This window comes from Salmo salar, chromosome ssa06 (assembly GCF_905237065.1).
Source record: "Salmo salar chromosome ssa06, Ssal_v3.1, whole genome shotgun sequence".
NCBI lineage: Eukaryota > Metazoa > Chordata > Actinopteri > Salmoniformes > Salmonidae > Salmo > Salmo salar.
Window position 1 is genome coordinate 88,364,929 of NC_059447.1, and position 18,439 is coordinate 88,383,367.

The following is an 18,439-nucleotide window of genomic DNA, read 5'->3' on the forward strand; positions in this document are numbered from 1 at the left end:
GGCAGACCCAGATAACAGCACATTTTGGCTTAATTGATTTGCTAGTGTTTTTGGCTATTAGCACTAGCGTCATTCACTACCCAATGAACTGAACCCCTTTGTTGTTTAGACCTGGTTACTTCCTGTTCCTGTTAGATGATCCACCCGGCCTTATCATCCACCCGTGACCCCTTTTACAGTGTGTCCCCATGGCAACCGTTTGGCCCCACCAGTTTGTGGCAGAGCTATCGATTTAAGATATGTGTCTCTTCGTCCATTGGATTCGTTCCCATCACCGTTATAAAATGTTGGTGCTTGAATATGTTATGCTGATGACTAACACTGTAAACTACTTCTGAGAGTTGGTGTTATGTGTTCTTATGTGTTTGTCACAGTGTTCATATTAGGACAATCATCTCCTCCTGAGACTGAGTCTGGCCTAATTATATATATATATATATATACACCGTATTTTTGTTTGTTTGTTTACCTTTTTGAGAGAAAACATGTTATATTTCTGATACAGCTGATGAATGCTTTGTGTTCTGTTCTGTAGCGTTGTCATTCAAAGGATGTGTTTTATCGGGCTCTTTAGAGAACCTGGTATTGTTCTGTTCAATACGGTTTGACATTAATGTTGATGCTGTTGTTTCTCCCAACTTTAAACCTGATAGGCTGATGATCTCCGCCTATGTAACAATGCTCAATCTGATACGTTTATGGTTTCTGTGAACATAACTAATGACGTTTTAACAGGATGTTTCTGAGCATTCTTCAATACCAGGGTGGTCGTGCTTCTCTAGGTATTGTGATATTCTGGAAACAAAATACAACCAAATTTTATTTAGATTTTACTTTATGTTTGGGATATTCCCTACTTTCTGTATGTCTTGTGTGAGAAGACAATGTAAATATTGCTAATATAAAAATGTTCTGGGATGTAATGTAAAATAAAAACTACAGGAGAAAAATGACTTTTCTTTTCTTCAATCTTGAAAAACAAATCTTTCTCTGTGGTTTGTATGCAGATTTCTGTTCGTTTGACAACTACGAATATAGTGTCTTTTGTGACTTCAGTGAATCCAGAATATTTTCAAAAACAAAGCCAACTTCGAACACAAATACAAAAGATGGGTGTGTTTGGCTAAGTGCTTTGTGAGGCTGTGATTTGGTGCTTGCACTGCCCGGCTTCCACAAGGAAGTGTACATAATTAACTTGTTCAGGACGAGAAAGAAGGTCATTAATTGGTCTATTGATCCTGAATCCATTAGCATGCATCCCAGAGAGTACCAACCGACCCAATGACAAGTCACAGACATACCTCACTACCCAACCCACCCACTTACAAATCACAGACATACCTCACCACTAAGTGAATCTTATTTAACTTCAGTTTGCAGTGTGGACAAGTTACAATGACTTTTCTTGCCATGTATGTTGGGACCAGGTGATTTCATTATTGTATATACTATGTGTAGGCTGTGTGGACTCGCTGTGTGTAACTAAGGGAATGGCATCAACGATACACATTTAGAGCCAGCCAAACACAACAAGGTATACATTGAAGAAACACAAAAAAAATCTACGATCAAATCAATTACATAACTGTACATGTAAACCCAGGCTTACTGCTCAAGCAGGCAAATTCGTCCAAATAATATTCCCTCATTGTGAGCAATTAACTAACTCACGTGCAAATGGGTGCTGTCGTGTCTTTGGGGGTACCATTAAACGGAAGATATGTTTATCAATTAGCTCCCTGTAATTATTATCACGCGATTAAACTGATTAATCGTTTAATTGTAATTAACTAGGAGATCGGGGCACCAAGGAGAATATTCAGATTACAAAGCTATAATTTTCCTAATATAACTTTCCTGTACTATAATATTCTATTCTATTACAGTATAGGCCGACTATCTTCTAGTTTCAATGGTGTATTTACCTCTAGTCCAGTCTCATTCCAAACGTCGTAAATTGTTGTATCTGCACGAACCCAGTCTTTACTAAAATCATCCATACATCAATTGTCTTAAAATCATTTATTTACTACACTAAGTAATTAACAGAAAAACATACAAACAGTAATTATCGTCACAAAGGATTGGTATCGGAATGTGCCCTTGTGGGCTAAACAGGCTGGTCGGCCTGTTGAACAATGGTTCATAAATGGTCAGCTGAGAAGTTTACACAGAGTTCATTAATATTACAATTGACAATTGAAGGCTCACTCATTCGGGAACAATTGCAATCAATATATATTTACGCTCAGTGTGTCGTCGTTCTTTGTTGGAGAGTTCGGTTCTGTTGGAGAGTTTTGTCCGCGTTCTCTCTCTCTCTCTCTCTCTCTCGGTTAGAATGGATCTTTCAGAGCGACATTCATTAATGTCGTCATCGAATGGTTGCTTCGTTGGTCTTCGCGTTCAATGATATAATTTACTTAGCTGCAGACTAATAATTAATATCAAAGACTTGTTCTTATTCTGTCAGTATCGATAGTCTAAAAGTTAACCACGTGGTATGGTTCACTTTCAGTAGAGGAATTGGAAGGTAAAACCTATTAGCCAACGGAGTGTAGGCCTGGTCTGGAGAAATGTAAATCAGGGAATGTTTTATAGTGCCCATCGAACAGGCTTGTCAAATGACGCCTGGTCCTGTATGTGTCCCTGGGGCGTGCCTATGACTGACTTAGATTTGGTTACAGAAATACAATTCTATCACATTACATCAGTACATAGCATCTCAATGTCTTACAAAAGCTTTATCCTTATTAATACATTCCATACACCCATATGAGGCAAGTCTTAAACTGAGTCTATTATATAAACAGTTTTATGGTAATATTGCTATATTGTCTCTTCTGAGTATCACAAAATGGTACCAAGCAGATCAGTTCGTAGCTGGATTCTTCACCAATCTTCCATACCTTCTCCAGAACACAAAATGTCGCTTGGCTCTCCAATTCTATGAGTTGGAAGAATTTCCTGTGTCTCTCGATGGGCCATGTGGCCAGAGACTCTCCTGGAATTTTAGAGTTTTTACGACCCTTTACACACAGGGTGGATTGTGTGCAAAAGGGAGGGGTCAACTGTCCTCCCTGTACCAAAAGAGGCCAACGTCATGACAGTGCTAATAACATCGATGCGGTAGTTGGTCATATAAAAATATACCACTGCACTGGTATAACATGATTATTACAAAGTACATTATGTATAATGACAGTCTCACTTATTTCCATGGTTTATATTTTTATCCATATAGGCTAGGTTCGATTAAGATTCGCTTTCGTTGACGTTGATACCTTCAACGTTTACCTCAACTTGGGTGACCTTGAAGGAGACGTTTACTTCAACTTGGGTGACCTTGAAGGAGACGGGAAGGGTTCGGGTTAAACGTGTTTGACTCCACCCACATTGAGCCCGGCCCCCCGACGTTTGACTCCGCCCAATTTGAGCCGAGCCCTGAACTGCACACTGCAGTCAGGGGCTTCTCGTGATATTAACCTACCCTGTGACCCCAGCCTTTAGCCTTTAACAGACAGTGAATAATGCATGCTGGGTATTATGGCAAAACCCTTCCATCCTATACAGGGCATCCCAAATGGCACCCTATTCCATTAATAATGCCTTACTTTTGATCAGGCCCCATAGGACTCTAGTCAAAAGTAGTGCACTATGTGGGGAACAGGATGCCATTTGGAACGTATCCCATGTCTCTACTGGGAGGCTACACAGCACTGGGGCGAGTCTAAAGGAATCTTAAAGGAACTAGTCGCTCCGCTACACCCATCGCCCTGCATCTCCTCGCCCTGAGAGGGTTTGCTTAGCACGGTAACACTAAGGTTGTCCTGCTTTCTGAGATGGTTTGCTTAGCATGGTAACACTAAAGCTTTCCTGCTTTCTTTCTATCCTCAGCTTTTATCCCATCTTTGACACACAAGATTTCAGGGAGGGAGGGAGGGAGGGAGGGAGGAGAGAGAAATACCTGAAAGAGACAATTTTCTTCTAAACCATGGGGAGGGCCTCAAACACCTCTGTAAAGATTTATTTATCAGTTGAGGAATAACAGAGCAAAATGAATACAAAAACACACACACACACACACACACACACACACACACACACACACACACACACACACACACACACACACACACACACACACGCAAACACACACACACGCATGCACGCACACAAACACGCACGCACACAAACACGCACGCACGCACACACACACACACACACACACACACACACATAGTGGATAGGGAAGAAAACACTATGATGAGATAGTCCAAAGGGGTATGCGTGCATCTACTGCAATTCAGAGTCAGCAGGTATTAGACAACAGGTATTAGTCAGCAGGTAGTAGTCAGCAGGTAGTAGTCAGCAGGTAGTAGTCAGCAGGTATTAGTCAGCAGGTAGCAGTCAGCAGGCAGTAGTCAGCAGGTAGCAGTCAGCAGGTATTAGTCAGGAGGTAGTAGTCAGCAGGTAGTAGTCAGCAGGTAGTAGTCAGCAGGTAGTAGTCAGCAGGTATTAGTCAGTGGGTAGCAGTCAGCAGGTAGTAGTCAGCAGGTAGTAGTCAGCAGGTAGTAGTCAGCAGGTAGTAGTCAGCAGGCAGTAGTCAGCAGGTAGTAGTCAGCAGGTAGTAGTCAGCAGGTAGTAGTCAGCAGGTAGTAGTCAACAGGTAGCAGTCAGCAGGTAGCAGTCAGCAGGTAGTAGTCAGCAGGTAGCAGTCAGCAGGTAGCAATCAGTAGGTAGCAATCAGCAGGTAGTAGTCAACAGTCAGCAGGTAGTAGTCAACAGGTAGAAGTCAACAGGTAGTAGTCAACAGGTAGTAGTCAACAGTCAGCAGGTAGTAGTCAACAGGTAGTAGTCAGTAGGTAGTAGTCAACAGGTAGCAACCAGCAGGTAGCAGTCAGCAAGTGGTAGTCAGCAGGTAGCAGTCAGCAGGTAGCAGGTAGCAGTCAGCAGGTAGTAGTCAACAGTCAGCAGGTAGTAGTCAACAGGCAGTAGTCAACAGGTAGTAGTCAACAGTCAGCAGGTAGTAGTCAACAGGTAGTAGTCAGTATGTAGTAGTCAACAGGTAGAAATCAGCAGGTAGCAGTCAGCAAGTAGTAGTCAGCAGGTAGCAGTCAGCAGGTAGCAGGTAGAAGTCAGCAGGTAGCAGTCAACAGTCAGCAGGTAGAAGTCAGCAGGTAGTATTCAGCAGGTAGCAGTCAGCAGTCAACAGTCAGCAGGTAGTAGTCAGCAGGTAGTAGTCAGCAGTCAACAGTCAGCAGGTAGTAGTCAGCAGGGAATAGTCAGCAGGTAGTAATCAGCAGGTAGCAGTCAGCAGGTAGCAGTCAGCAGTCAGCAGGTAGTAGTCAGCAGGTAGTAGTCAGCAGTCAACAGTCAGCAGGTAGTAGTCAGCAGGTAGCAGTCAGCAGTCAATAGTCAGCAGGTAGTAATCAGCAGGTAGTAGTCAGCAGGTAGTAGTCAGCAGGTAGTAGTGAACAGGTAGCAGTCAGCAGGTAGTAGTCAGCAGGAAACAGTCAGCAGTCAACAGTCAGCAGTCAACAGTCAGCAGGTAGTAGTCAGCAGGTAGTAGTCAGCAGGTAGAAGTCAGCAGGTAGTAGTCAGCAGGTAGTAGTCAACAGTCAGCAGGTAGCAGTCAGCAGGTAGCAGTCAGAAGTCAACAGTCAGCAGGTAGTAACAAAAGGTAGTAGTCAGCAGGTATCATTCAGCAGGTAGTAGTCAGCAGGTAGTAGGTAGTAATCAGCAGGTAGTAGTCAGCAGATAGCAGTTAACAGTCAGCAGGTAGCAGTCAGCAGGTAGTAGTCAACAGGTAGTATTCAGCAGTCAGCAGGTAGTAGTCAGCAGGTAGCAGTCAGCAGGTAGAAATCAGCAGTCAACAGTCAGCAGGTAGGAGTCAGCAGGTAGTAGTCAGCAGGTAGCAGTCAGCAGTTAGAAATCAGCAGTCAACAGTCAGCAGGCAACAGTCAGCAGGTAGTAGTCAGCAGGTAGTAGTCAGCAGGTAGTAGCCAGCAGTCAGCAGTCAGCAGGTAGCAGTCAGCAGGTAGTAGTCAGCAGGTATTAGTCAGCAGGTAGTAGTCAGCAGGTAGCAGTCAGAAGGTAGCAGTCAGCAGGTAGCAGACAGCAGGTAGCAGTCAGCAGGTAGTAGTCAGCAGGTAGCAGTCCGCAGGTAGCAGCCCGCAGGTAGCATCCAGCAGGTAGCAGTCAGCAGGTAGTAGTCAGCAGGTAGTAGTCAGTAGGTAGTCGTCAGCAGGTAGCAGTCAGCAGGTAGCAGTCAGCAGGTAGACAGTCAGCAGGTATTAGTCAGGAGGTAGTAGTCAGCAGGTAGTAGTCAGCAGGTATTAGTCAGCAGGTAGTAGTCAGCAGGTAGTAGTCAGCAGGTATTAGTCAGCAGGTAGCAGTCAGCAGGTAGTAGTCAGCAGGTAGTAGTCAGCAGGTAGGAGTCAGCAGGTAGTATTCAGCAGGTAGCAGTCAGCAGGTATTAGTCAGCAGGTAGTAGTCAGCAGGTAGTAGTCAGCAGGTAGCAGTCAGCAGGTAGTAGTCAGCAGGTAGTAGTCAGCAGGTAGTAGTCAGCATGTATTAGTCAGCAGGTAGAAGGTAGTAGTCAGCAGGTAGTAGTCAGCAGGTAGTAGTCAGCAGGTAGTAGTCAGCAGGTATTAGTCAGCAGGTAGCAGTCAGCAGGCAGTAGTCAGCAGGTAGCAGTCTGCAGGTATTAGTCAGGAGGTAGTAGTCAGCAGGTAGTAGTCAGCAGGTAGTAGTCAGCAGGTATTAGTCAGCGGGTAGCAGTCAGCAGGTAGTAGTCAGCAGGTAGTAGTCAGCAGGTAGTAGTCAGCAGGTAGTAGTCAGCAGGTAGCAGTCAGCAGGTAGTAGTCAGGAGGTAGTAGTCAGCAGGTAGTAGTCAGCAGGTAGTAGTCAGCAGGTAGTAGTCAGCAGGTAGTAGTCAGTAGGTAGTAGTCAGCAGGTAGTAGTCAACAGGTAGCAGTCAGCAGGTAGCAGTCAGCAGGTAGTAGTCAGCAGGTAGCAGTCAGCAGGTAGCAGTCAGTAGGTAGCAATCAGCAGGTAGTAGTAAACAGTCAGCAGGTAGTAGTCAACAGGTAGTAGTCAACAGGTAGTAGTCAACAGATAGTAGTCAACAGTCAGCAGGTAGTAGTCAACAGGTAGTAGTCAGTAGGTAGTAGTCAACAGGTAGCAACCAGCAGGTAGCAGTCAGCAAGTAGTAGTCAGCAGGTAGCAGTCAGCAGGTAGCAGGTAGCAGTCAGCAGGTAGTAGTCAACAGTCAGCAGATAGTAGTCAACAGGTAGTAGTCAACAGGTAGTAGTCAACAGGTAGTAGTCAACAGTCAGCAGGTAGTAGTCAACAGGTAGTAGTCAGTATGTAGTAGTCAACAGGTAGCAATCAGCAGGTAGCAGTCAGCAAGTAGTAGTCAGCAGGTAGCAGTCAGCAGGTAGCAGGTAGAAGTCAGCAGGTAGCAGTCAACAGTCAGCAGGTAGAAGTCAGCAGGTAGTATTCAGCAGGTAGCAGTCAGCAGTCAACAGTCAGCAGGTAGTAGTCAGCAGGTAGTAGTCAGCAGTCAACAGTCAGCAGGTAGTAGTCAGCAGGGAATAGTCAGCAGGTAGTAATCAGCAGGTAGCAGTCAGCAGGTAGCAGTCAGCAGTCAGCAGGTAGTAGTCAGCAGGTAGTAGTCAGCAGTCAACAGTCAGCAGGTAGTAGTCAGCAGGTAGCAGTCAGCAGTCAATAGTCAGCAGGTAGTAATCAGCAGGTAGTAGTCAGCAGGTAGTAATCAGCAGGTAGTAGTCAACAGGTAGCAGTCAGCAGGTAGTAGTCAGCAGGAAACAGTCAGCAGTCAACAGTCAGGAGTCAACAGTCAGCAGGTAGTAGTCAGCAGGTAGTAGTCAGCAGGTAGCAGTCAGCAGGTAGTAGTCAGCAGGTAGTAGTCAACAGTCAGCAGGTAGCAGTCAGCAGGTAGCAGTCAGAAGTCAACAGTCAGCAGTTAGTAACAAAAGGTAGTAGTCAGCAGGTAGCATTCAGCAGGTAGTAGTCAGCAGGTAGTAGGTAGTAATCAGCAGGTAGTAGTCAGCAGATAGCAGTTAACAGTCAGCAGGTAGCAGTCAGCAGGTAGTAGTCAACAGGTAGTATTCAGCAGTCAGCAGGTAGTAGTCAGCAGGTAGCAGTCAGCAGGTAGAAATCAGCAGTCAACAGTCAGCAGGTAGCAGTCAGCAGGTAGTAGTCAGCAGGTAGCAGTCAGCAGTTAGAAATCAGCAGTCAACAGTCAGCAGGCAACAGTCAGCAGGTAGTAGTCAGCAGGTAGTAGTCAGCAGGTAGTATTCAGCAGTCAGCAGTCAGCAGGTAGCAGTCAGCAGGTAGTAGTCAGCAGGTATTAGTCAGCAGGTAGTAGTCAGCAGGTAGCAGTCAGCAGGTAGCAGTCAGCAGGTAGCAGTCAGCAGGTAGCAGTCAGCAGGTATTAGTCAGCAGGTAGCAGTCCGCAGGTAGAAGTCCGCAGGTAGCAGTCAGCAGGTAGCAGTCAGCAGGTAGTAGTCAGCATGTAGTAGTCAGTAGGTAGTCGTCAGCAGGTAGCAGTCAGCAGGTAGCAGTCAGCAGGTAGCACTCAGCAGGTATTAGTCAGGAGGTAGTAGTCAGCAGGTAGTAGTCAGCAGGTATTAGTCAGCAGGTAGTAGTCAGCAGGTAGTAGTCAGCAGGTATTAGTCAGCAGGTAGCAGTCAGCAAGTAGTAGTCAGCAGGTAGTAGTCAGCAGGTAGGAGTCAGCAGGTAGTAGTCAGCAGGTAGCAGTCAGCAGGTATTAGTCAGCAGGTAGTAGTCAGCAGGTAGTAGTCAGCAGGTAGCAGTCAGCAGGTAGTAGTCAGCAGGTAGTAGTCAGCAGGTAGCAGTCAGCATGTATTAGTCAGCAGGTAGAAGGTAGTAGTCAGCAGGTAGTAGTCAGCAGGTAGTAGTCAGCAGGTAGTAGTCAGCAGGTAGCAGTCAGCAGGCAGTAGTCAGCAGGTAGCAGTCAGCAGGTATTAGTCAGGAGGTAGTAGTCAGCAGGTAGTAGTCAGCAGGTAGTAGTCAGCAGGTAGTAGTCAGCAGGTATTAGTCAGCGGGTAGCAGTCAGCAGGTAGTAGTCAGCAGGTAGTAGTCAGCAGGTAGTAGTCAGCAGGTAGCAGTCAGCAGGTAGTAGTCAGGAGGTAGTAGTCAGCAGGTAGTAGTCAGCAGGTAGTAGTCAGCAGGTAGTAGTCAGTAGGTAGTAGTCAGCAGGTAGTAGTCAGCAGGTAGCAGTCAGTAGGTAGCAGTCAGCAGGTAGTAGTCAGCAGGTAGCAGTCAGCAGGTAGAAGTCAGTAGGTAGCAATCAGCAGGTAGTAGTCAACAGTCAGCAGGTAGTAATCAACAGGTAGTAGTCAACAGGTAGTAGTCAACAGGTAGTAGTCAACAGTCAGCAGGTAGTAGTGAACAGGTAGTAGTCAGTAGGTAGTAGTCAACAGGTAGCAATCAGCAGGTAGCATTCAGCAAGTAGTAGTCAGCAGGTAGCAGTCAGCAGGTAGCAGGTAGAAGTCAGCAGGTAGCAATCAACAGTCAGCAGGTAGCAGTCAGCAGGTAGTATTCAGTAGGTAGCAGTCAGCAGTCAACAGTCAGCAGGTAGTAGTCAGCAGGTAGTAGTCAGCAGTCAACAGTCAGCAGGTAGTAGTCAGCAGGGAATAGTCAGCAGGTAGTAATCAGCAGGTAGCAGTCAGCAGGTAGTAGTCAGCAGGTAGTAGTCAGCAGGTAGTAGTCAGCAGGTAGCAGTCAGCAGGTAGTAGTCAGCAGGTAGTAGTCAGCAGGTAGTAGTCAGCAGGTAGTAGTCAGCAGGTAGAAGGTAGTAGTCAGCAGGTAGTAGTCAGCAGGTAGTAGTCAGCAGGTAGTAGTCAGCAGGTATTAGTCAGCAGGTAGCAGTCAGCAGGCAGTAGTCAGCAGGTAGCAGTCAGCAGGTATTAGTCAGGAGGTAGTAGTCAGCAGGTAGTAGTCAGCAGGTAGTAGTCAGCAGGTAGTAGTCAGCAGGTATTAGTCAGCGGGTAGCAGTCAGCAGATAGTAGTCAGCAGGTAGTAGTCAGCAGGAAGTAGTCAGCAGGTAGTAGTCAGCAGGTAGCAGTCAGCAGGTAGTAGTCAGGAGGTAGTAGTCAGCAGGTAGTAGTCAGCAGGCAGTAGTCAGCAGGTAGTAGTCAGCAGGTAGTAGTCAGCAGGTAGTAGTCAGCAGGTAGTAGTCAGCAGGTAGTAGTCAGTAGGTAGTAGTCAGCAGGTAGTAGTCAGCAGGTAGCAGTCAGTAGGTAGCAGTCAGCAGGTAGTAGTCAGCAGGTAGCAGTCAGCAGGTAGCAGTAAGTAGGTAGCAATCAGCAGGTAGTAGTCAACAGTCAGCAGGTAGTAGTCAACAGGTAGTAGTCAACAGGTAGTAGTCAACAGGTAGTAGTCAACAGTCAGCAGGTAGTAGTCAACAGGTAGTAGTCAGTAGGTAGTAGTCAACAGGTAGCAATCAGCAGGTAGCTGTCAGCAAGTAGTATTCAGCAGGTAGCAGTCAGCAGGTAGCAGGTAGAAGTCAGCAGGTAGCAGTCAACAGTCAGCAGGTAGAAGTCAGCAGGTAGTATTCAGCAGGTAGCAGTCAGCAGTCAACAGTCAGCAGGTAGTAGTCAGCAGGTAGTAGTCAGCAGTCAACAGTCAGCAGGTAGTAGTCAGCAGGGAATAGTCAGCAGGTAGTAATCAGCAGGTAGCAGTCAGCAGGTAGCAGTCAGCAGTCAGCAGGTAGTAGTCAGCAGGTAGTAGTCAGCAGTCAACAGTCAGCAGGTAGTAGTCAGCAGGTAGCAGTCAGCAGTCAATAGTCAGCAGGTAGTAATCAGCAGGTAGTAGTCAGCAGGTAGTAGTCAGCAGGTAGTAGTGAACAGGTAGCAGTCAGCAGGTAGTAGTCAGCAGGAAACAGTCAGCAGTCAACAGTCAGCAGTCAACAGTCAGCAGGTAGTAGTCAGCAGGTAGTAGTCAGCAGGTAGCAGTCAGCAGGTAGTAGTCAGCAGGTAGTAGTCAACAGTCAGCAGGTAGCAGTCAGCAGGTAGAAGTCAGAAGTCAGCAGGTAGTGACAAAAGGTAGTAGTCAGCAGGTAGCATTCAGCAGGTAGTAGGTAGTAATCAGCAGGTAGTAGTCAGCAGATAGCAGTTAACAGTCAGCAGGTAGCAGTCAGCAGGTAGTAGTCAACAGGTAGTATTCAGCAGTCAGCAGGTAGTAGTCAGCAGGTAGCAGTCAGCAGGTAGAAATCAGCAGTCAACAGTCAGCAGGTAGCAGTCAGCAGGTAGTAGTCAGCAGGTAGCAGTCAGCAGTTAGAAATCAGCAGTCAAAAGTCAGCAGGCAACAGTCAGCAGTCAGCAGTCAGCAGGTAGCAGTCAGCAGGAAGTAGTCAGCAGGTATTAGTCAGCAGGTAGTAGTCAGCAGGTAGTAGTCAGCAGGTAGTAGTCAGCAGGTAGCAGTCAGCAGGTAGTAGTCAGCAGGTAGTAGTCAGCAGGTAGCAGTCAGTAGGTAGTAGTCAGGAGGTAGTAGTCAGCAGGTAGTAAAAAGCAGGTAGTAGTCAGCAGGTAGTAGTCAGCAGGTAGTAGTCAGTAGGTAGTAGTCAGCAGGTAGTAGTCAGCAGGTAGCAGTCAGTAGGTAGCAGTCAGCAGGTAGTAGTCAGCAGGTAGCAGTCAGCAGGTAGCAGTCAGTAGGTAGCAATCAGCAGGTAGTAGTCAACAGTCAGCAGGTAGTAATCAACAGGTAGTAGTCAACAGGTAGTAGTCAACAGGTAGTAGTCAACAGTCAGCAGGTAGTAGTCAACAGTTAGTAGTCAGTAGGTAGTAGTCAACAGGTAGCAATCAGCAGGTAGCAGTCAGCAAGTAGTAGTCAGCAGGTAGCAGTCAGCAGGTAGCAGGTAGAAGTCAGCAGGTAGCAGTCAACAGTCAGCAGGTAGCAGTCAGCAGGTAGTATTCAGCAGGTAGCAGTCAGCAGTCAACAGTCAGCAGGTAGTAGTCAGCAGGTAGTAGTCAGCAGTCAACAGTCAGCAGGTAGTAGTCAGCAGGGAATAGTCAGCAGGTAGTAATCAGCAGGTAGCAGTCAGCAGGTATTAGTCAGCAGGTAGTAGTCAGCAGGTAGTAGTCAGCAGGTAGCAGTCAGCAGGTAGTAGTCAGCAGGTAGTAGTCAGCAGGTAGTAGTCAGCATGTATTAGTCAGCAGGTAGAAGGTAGTAGTCAGCAGGTAGTAGACAGCAGGTAGTAGTCATTAGGTAGTAGTCAGCAGGTAGTAGTCAGCAGGTATTAGTCAGCAGGTAGCAGTCAGCAGGCAGTAGTCAGCAGGTAGCAGTCAGCAGGTATTAGTCAGGCGGTAGTAGTCAGCAGGTAGTAGTCAGCAGGTAGCAGTCAGCAGGTATTAGTCAGCGGGTAGCAGTCAGCAGGTAGTAGTCAGCAGGTAGTAGTCAGCAGGAAGTAGTCTGCAGGTAGTAGTCAGCAGGTAGCAGTCAGCAGGTAGTAGTCAGGAGGTAGTAGTCAGCAGGTAGTAGTCAGCAGGCAGTAGTCAGCAGGTAGTAGTCAGCAGGTAGTAGTCAGCAGGTAGTAGTCAGCAGGTAGTAGTCAGCAGGTAGTAGTCAGTAGGTAATAGTCAGCAGGTAGTAGTCAGCAGGTAGCAGTCAGTAGGTAGCAGTCAGCAGGTAGTAGTCAGCAGGTAGCAGTCAGCAGGTAGCAGTCAGTAGGTAGCAATCAGCAGGTAGTAGTCAACAGTCAGCAGGTAGTAGTCAACAGGTAGTAGTCAACAGGTAGTAGTCAACAGGTAGTAGTCTACAGTCAGCAGTTAGTAGTCAACAGGTAGTAGTCAGTAGGTAGTAGTCAACAGGTAGCAATCAGCAGGTAGCAGTCAGCAAGTAGTAGTCAGCAGGTAGCAGTCAGCAGGTAGCAGGTAGAAGTCAGCAGGTAGCAGTCAACAGTCAGCAGGTAGCAGTCAGCAGGTTGTAGTCAGCAGGTATTAGTCAGCGGGTAGCAGTCAGCAGATAGTAGTCAGCAGGTAGTAGTCAGCAGGAAGTAGTCAGCAGGTAGTAGTCAGCAGGTAGCAGTCAGCAGGTAGTAGTCAGCAGGTAGTAGTCAGCAGGTAGTAGTCAGCAGGCAGTAGTCAGCAGGTAGTAGTCAGCAGGTAGTAGTCAGCAGGTAGTAGTCAGCAGGTAGTAGTCAGCAGGTAGTAGTCAGTAGGTAGTAGTCAGCAGGTAGTAGTCAGCAGGTAGCAGTCAGTAGGTAGCAGTCAGCAGGTAGTAGTCAGCAGGTAGCAGTCAGCAGGTAGCAGTAAGTAGGTAGCAATCAGCAGGTAGTAGTCAACAGTCAGCAGGTAGTAGTCAACAGGTAGTAGTCAACAGGTAGTAGTCAACAGGTAGTAGTCAACAGTCAGCAGGTAGTAGTCAACAGGTAGTAGTCAGTAGGTAGTAGTCAACAGGTAGCAATCAGCAGGTAGCAGTCAGCAAGTAGTATTCAGCAGGTAGCAGTCAGCATGTAGCAGGTAGAAGTCAGCAGGTAGCAGTCAACAGTCAGCAGGTAGAAGTCAGCAGGTAGTATTCAGCAGGTAGCAGTCAGCAGTCAACAGTCAGCAGGTAGTAGTCAGCAGGTAGTAGTCAGCAGTCAACAGTCAGCAGGTAGTAGTCAGCAGGGAATAGTCAGCAGGTAGTAATCAGCAGGTAGCAGTCAGCAGGTAGCAGTCAGCAGTCAGCAGGTAGTAGTCAGCAGGTAGTAGTCAGCAGTCAACAGTCAGCAGGTAGTAGTCAGCAGGTAGCAGTCAGCAGTCAATAGTCAGCAGGTAGTAATCAGCAGGTAGTAGTCAGCAGGTAGTAGTCAGCAGGTAGTAGTGAACAGGTAGCAGTCAGCAGGTAGTAGTCAGCAGGAAACAGTCAGCAGTCAACAGTCAGCAGTCAACAGTCAGCAGGTAGTAGTCAGCAGGTAGTAGTCAGCAGGTAGCAGTCAGCAGGTAGTAGTCAGCAGGTAGTAGTCAACAGTCAGCAGGTAGCAGTCAGCAGGTAGAAGTCAGAAGTCAGCAGGTAGTAACAAAAGGTAGTAGTCAGCAGGTAGCATTCAGCAGGTAGTAGGTAGTAATCAGCAGGTAGTAGTCAGCAGATAGCAGTTAACAGTCAGCAGGTAGCAGTCAGCAGGTAGTAGTCAACAGGTAGTATTCAGCAGTCAGCAGGTAGTAGTCAGCAGGTAGCAGTCAGCAGGTAGATATCAGCAGTCAACAGTCAGCAGGTAGCAGTCAGCAGGTAGTAGTCAGCAGGTAGCAGTCAGCAGTTAGAAATCAGCAGTCAACAGTCAGCAGGCAACAGTCAGCAGTCAGCTGTCAGCAGGTAGCAGTCAGCAGGAAGTAGTCAGCAGGTATTAGTCAGCAGGTAGTATTCAGCAGGTAGTAGTCAGCAGGTAGTAGTCAGCAGGTAGCAGTCAGCAGGTAGTAGTCAGCAGGTAGTAGTCAGCAGGTAGCAGTCAGCAGGTAGTAGTCAGGAGGTAGTAGTCAGCAGGTAGTATTCAGCAGGTAGTAGTTAGCAGGTAGTAGTCAGTAGGTAGTAGTCAGCAGGTAGTAGTCAGCAGGTAGCAGTCAGTAGGTAGCAGTCAGCAGGTAGTAGTCAGCAGGTAGCAGTCAGCAGGTAGCAGTCAGTAGGTAGCAATCAGCAGGTAGTAGTCAACAGTCAGCAGGTAGTAATCAACAGGTAGTAGTCAACAGGTAGTAGTCAACAGGTAGTAGTCAACAGTCAGCAGGTAGTAGTCAACAGGTAGTAGTCAGTAGGTAGTAGTCAACAGGTAGCAATCAGCAGGTAGCAGTCAGCAAGTAGTAGTCAGCAGGTAGCAGTCAGCAGGTAGCAGGTAGAAGTCAGCAGGTAGCAGTCAACAGTCAGCAGGTAGCAGTCAGCAGGTAGTATTCAGCAGGTAGCAGTCAGCAGTCAACAGTCAGCAGGTAGTAGTCAGCAGGTAGTAGTCAGCAGTCAACAGTCAGCAGGTAGTAGTCAGCAGGGAATAGTCAGCAGGTAGTAATCAGCAGGTAGCAGTCAGCAGGTATTAGTCAGCAGGTAGTAGTCAACAGGTAGTAGTCAGCAGGTAGCAGTCAGCAGGTAGTAGTCAGCAGGTAGTAGTCAGCAGGTAGTAGTCAGCAGGTAGTAGTCAGCATGTATTAGTCAGCAGGTAGAAGGTAGTAGTCAGCAGGTAGTAGTCAGCAGGTAGTAGTCAGCAGGTAGTAGTCAGCAGGTAGTAGTCAGCAGGTATTAGTCAGCAGGTAGCAGTCAGCAGGCAGTAGTCAGCAGGTAGCAGTCAGCAGGTATTAGTCAGGAGGTAGTAGTCAGCAGGTAGTAGTCAGCAGGTAGTAGTCAGCAGGTAGTAGTCAGCAGGTATTAGTCAGCGGGTAGCAGTCAGCAGGTAGTAGTCAGCAGGTAGTAGTCAGCAGGAAGTAGTCAGCAGGTAGTAGTCAGCAGGTAGCAGTCAGCAGGTAGTAGTCAGGAGGTAGTAGACAGCAGGTAGTAGTCAGCAGGTAGTAGTCAGCAGGTAGTAGTCAGCAGGTAGTAGTCAGCAGGTAGTAGTCAGCAGGTAGTAGTCAGTAGGTAATAGTCAGCAGGTAGTAGTCAGCAGGTAGCAGTCAGCAGGTAGCAGTCAGCAGGTAGTAGTCAGCAGGTAGCAGTCAGCAGGTAGTAGTCAGCAGGTAGCAGTCAGCAGGTAGCAGTCAGCAGGTAGCAATCAGCAGGTAGTAGTCAACAGTCAGCAGGTAGTAGTCAACAGGTAGTAGTCAGCAGGTAGTAGTCAACAGGTAGTAGTCAACAGTCAGCAGGTAGTAGTCAACAGGTAGTAGTCAGTAGGTAGTAGTCAACAGTTAGCAATCAGCAGGTAGCAGTCAGCAAGTAGTAGTCAGCAGGTAGCAGTCAGCAGGTAGCAGGTAGAAGTCAGCAGGTAGCAGTCAACAGTCAGCAGGTAGCAGTCAGCAGGTAGTATTCAGCAGGTAGCACTCAGCAGTCAACAGTCAGCAGGTAGTAGTCAGCAGGTAGTAGTCAGCAGTCAACAGTCAGCAGGTAGTAGTCAGCAGGGAATAGTCAGCAGGTAGTAATCAGCAGGTAGCAGTCAGCAGGTAGCAGTCAGCAGGTAGCAGTCAGTAGGTAGCAATCAGCAGGTAGTAGTCAACAGTCAGCAGGTAGTAGTCAACAGGTAGTAGTCAACAGGTAGTAGTCAACAGGTAGTAGTCTACAGTCAGCAGTTAGTAGTCAACAGGTAGTAGCCAGTAGGTAGTAGTCAACAGGTAGCAATCAGCAGGTAGCAGTCAGCAAGTAGTAGTCAGCAGGTAGCAGTCAGCAGGTAGCAGGTAGAAGTCAGCAGGTAGCAGTCAACAGTCAGCAGGTAGCAGTCAGCAGGTTGTAGTCAGCAGGTATTAGTCAGCGGGTAGCAGTCAGCAGATAGTAGTCAGCAGGTAGTAGTCAGCAGGAAGTAGTCAGCAGGTAGTAGTCAGCAGGTAGCAGTCAGCAGGTAGTAGTCAGGAGGTAGTAGTCAGCAGGTAGTAGTCAGCAGGCAGTAGTCAGCAGGTAGTAGTCAGCAGGTAGTAGTCAGCAGGTAGTAGTCAGCAGGTAGTAGTCTGCAGGTAGTAGTCAGTGGGTAGTAGTCAGCAGGTAGTAGTCAGCAGGTAGCAGTCAGTAGGTAGCAGTCAGCAGGTAGTAGTCAGCAGGTAGCAGTCAGCAGGTAGCAGTAAGTAGGTAGCAATCAGCAGGTAGTAGTCAACAGTCAGCAGGTAGTAGTCAACAGGTAGTAGTCAACAGGTAGTAGTCAACAGGTAGTAGTCAACAGTCAGCAGGTAGTAGTCAACAGGTAGTAGTCAGTAGGTAGTAGTCAACAGGTAGCAATCAGCAGGTAGCAGTCAGCAAGTAGTATTCAGCAGGTAGCAGTCAGCAGGTAGCAGGTAGAAGTCAGCAGGTAGCAGTCAACAGTCAGCAGGTAGAAGTCAGCAGGTAGTATTCAGCAGGTAGCAGTCAGCAGTCAACAGTCAGCAGGTAGTAGTCAGCAGGTAGTAGTCAGCAGTCAACAGTCAGCAGGTAGTAGTCAGCAGGGAATAGTCAGCAGGTAGTAATCAGCAGGTAGCAGTCAGCAGGTAGCAGTCAGCAGTCAGCAGGTAGTAGTCAGCAGGTAGTAGTCAGCAGTCAACAGTCAGCAGGTAGTAGTCAGCAGGTAGCAGTCAGCAGTCAATAGTCAGCAGGTAGTAATCAGCAGGTAGTAGTCAGCAGGTAGTAGTCAGCAGGTAGTAGTGAACAGGTAGCAGTCAGCAGGTAGTAGTCAGCAGGAAACAGTCAGCAGTCAACAGTCAGCAGTCAACAGTCAGCAGGTAGTAGTCAGCAGGTAGTAGTCAGCAGGTAGCAGTCAGCAGGTAGTAGTCAGCAGGTAGTAGTCAACAGTCAGCAGGTAGCAGTCAGCAGGTAGAAGTCAGAAGTCAGCAGGTAGTAACAAAAGGTAGTAGTCAGCAGGTAGCATTCAGCAGGTAGTAGGTAGTAATCAGCAGGTAGTAGTCAGCAGATAGCAGTTAACAGTCAGCAGGTAGCAGTCAGCAGGTAGTAGTCAACAGGTAGTATTCAGCAGTCAGCAGGTAGTAGTCAGCAGGTAGCAGTCAGCAGGTAGAAATCAGCAGTCAACAGTCAGCAGGTAGCAGTCAGCAGGTAGTAGTCAGCAGGTAGCAGTCAGCAGTTAGAAATCAGCAGTCAACAGTCAGCAGTCAGCTGTCAGCAGGTAGCAGTCAGCAGGAAGTAGTCAGCAGGTATTAGTCAGCAGGTAGTAGTCAGCAGGTAGTAGTCAGCGGGTAGTAGTCAGCAGGTAGCAGTCAGCAGGTAGTAGTCAGCAGGTAGTAGTCAGCAGGTAGCAGTCAGCAGGTAGTAGTCAGGAGGTAGTAGTCAGCAGGTAGTAGTCAGCAGGTAGTAGTTAGCAGGTAGTAGTCAGTAGGTAGTAGTCAGCAGGTAGTAGTCAGCAGGTAGCAGTCAGTAGGTAGCAGTCAGCAGGTAGTAGTCAGCAGGTAGCAGTCAGCAGGTAGCAGTCAGTAGGTAGCAATCAGCAGGTAGTAGTCAACAGTCAGCAGGTAGTAATCAACAGGTAGTAGTCAACAGGTAGTAGTCAACAGGTAGTAGTCAACAGTCAGCAGGTAGTAGTCAACAGGTAGTAGTCAGTAGGTAGTAGTCAACAGGTAGCAATCAGCAGGTAGCAGTCAGCAAGTAGTAGTCAGCAGGTAGCAGTCAGCAGGTAGCAGGTAGAAGTCAGCAGGTAGCAGTCAACAGTCAGCAGGTAGCAGTCAGCAGGTAGTATTCAGCAGGTAGCAGTCAGCAGTCAACAGTCAGCAGGTAGTAGTCAGCAGGTAGTAGTCAGCAGTCAACAGTCAGCAGGTAGTAGTCAGCAGGGAATAGTCAGCAGGTAGTAATCAGCAGGTAGCAGTCAGCAGGTATTAGT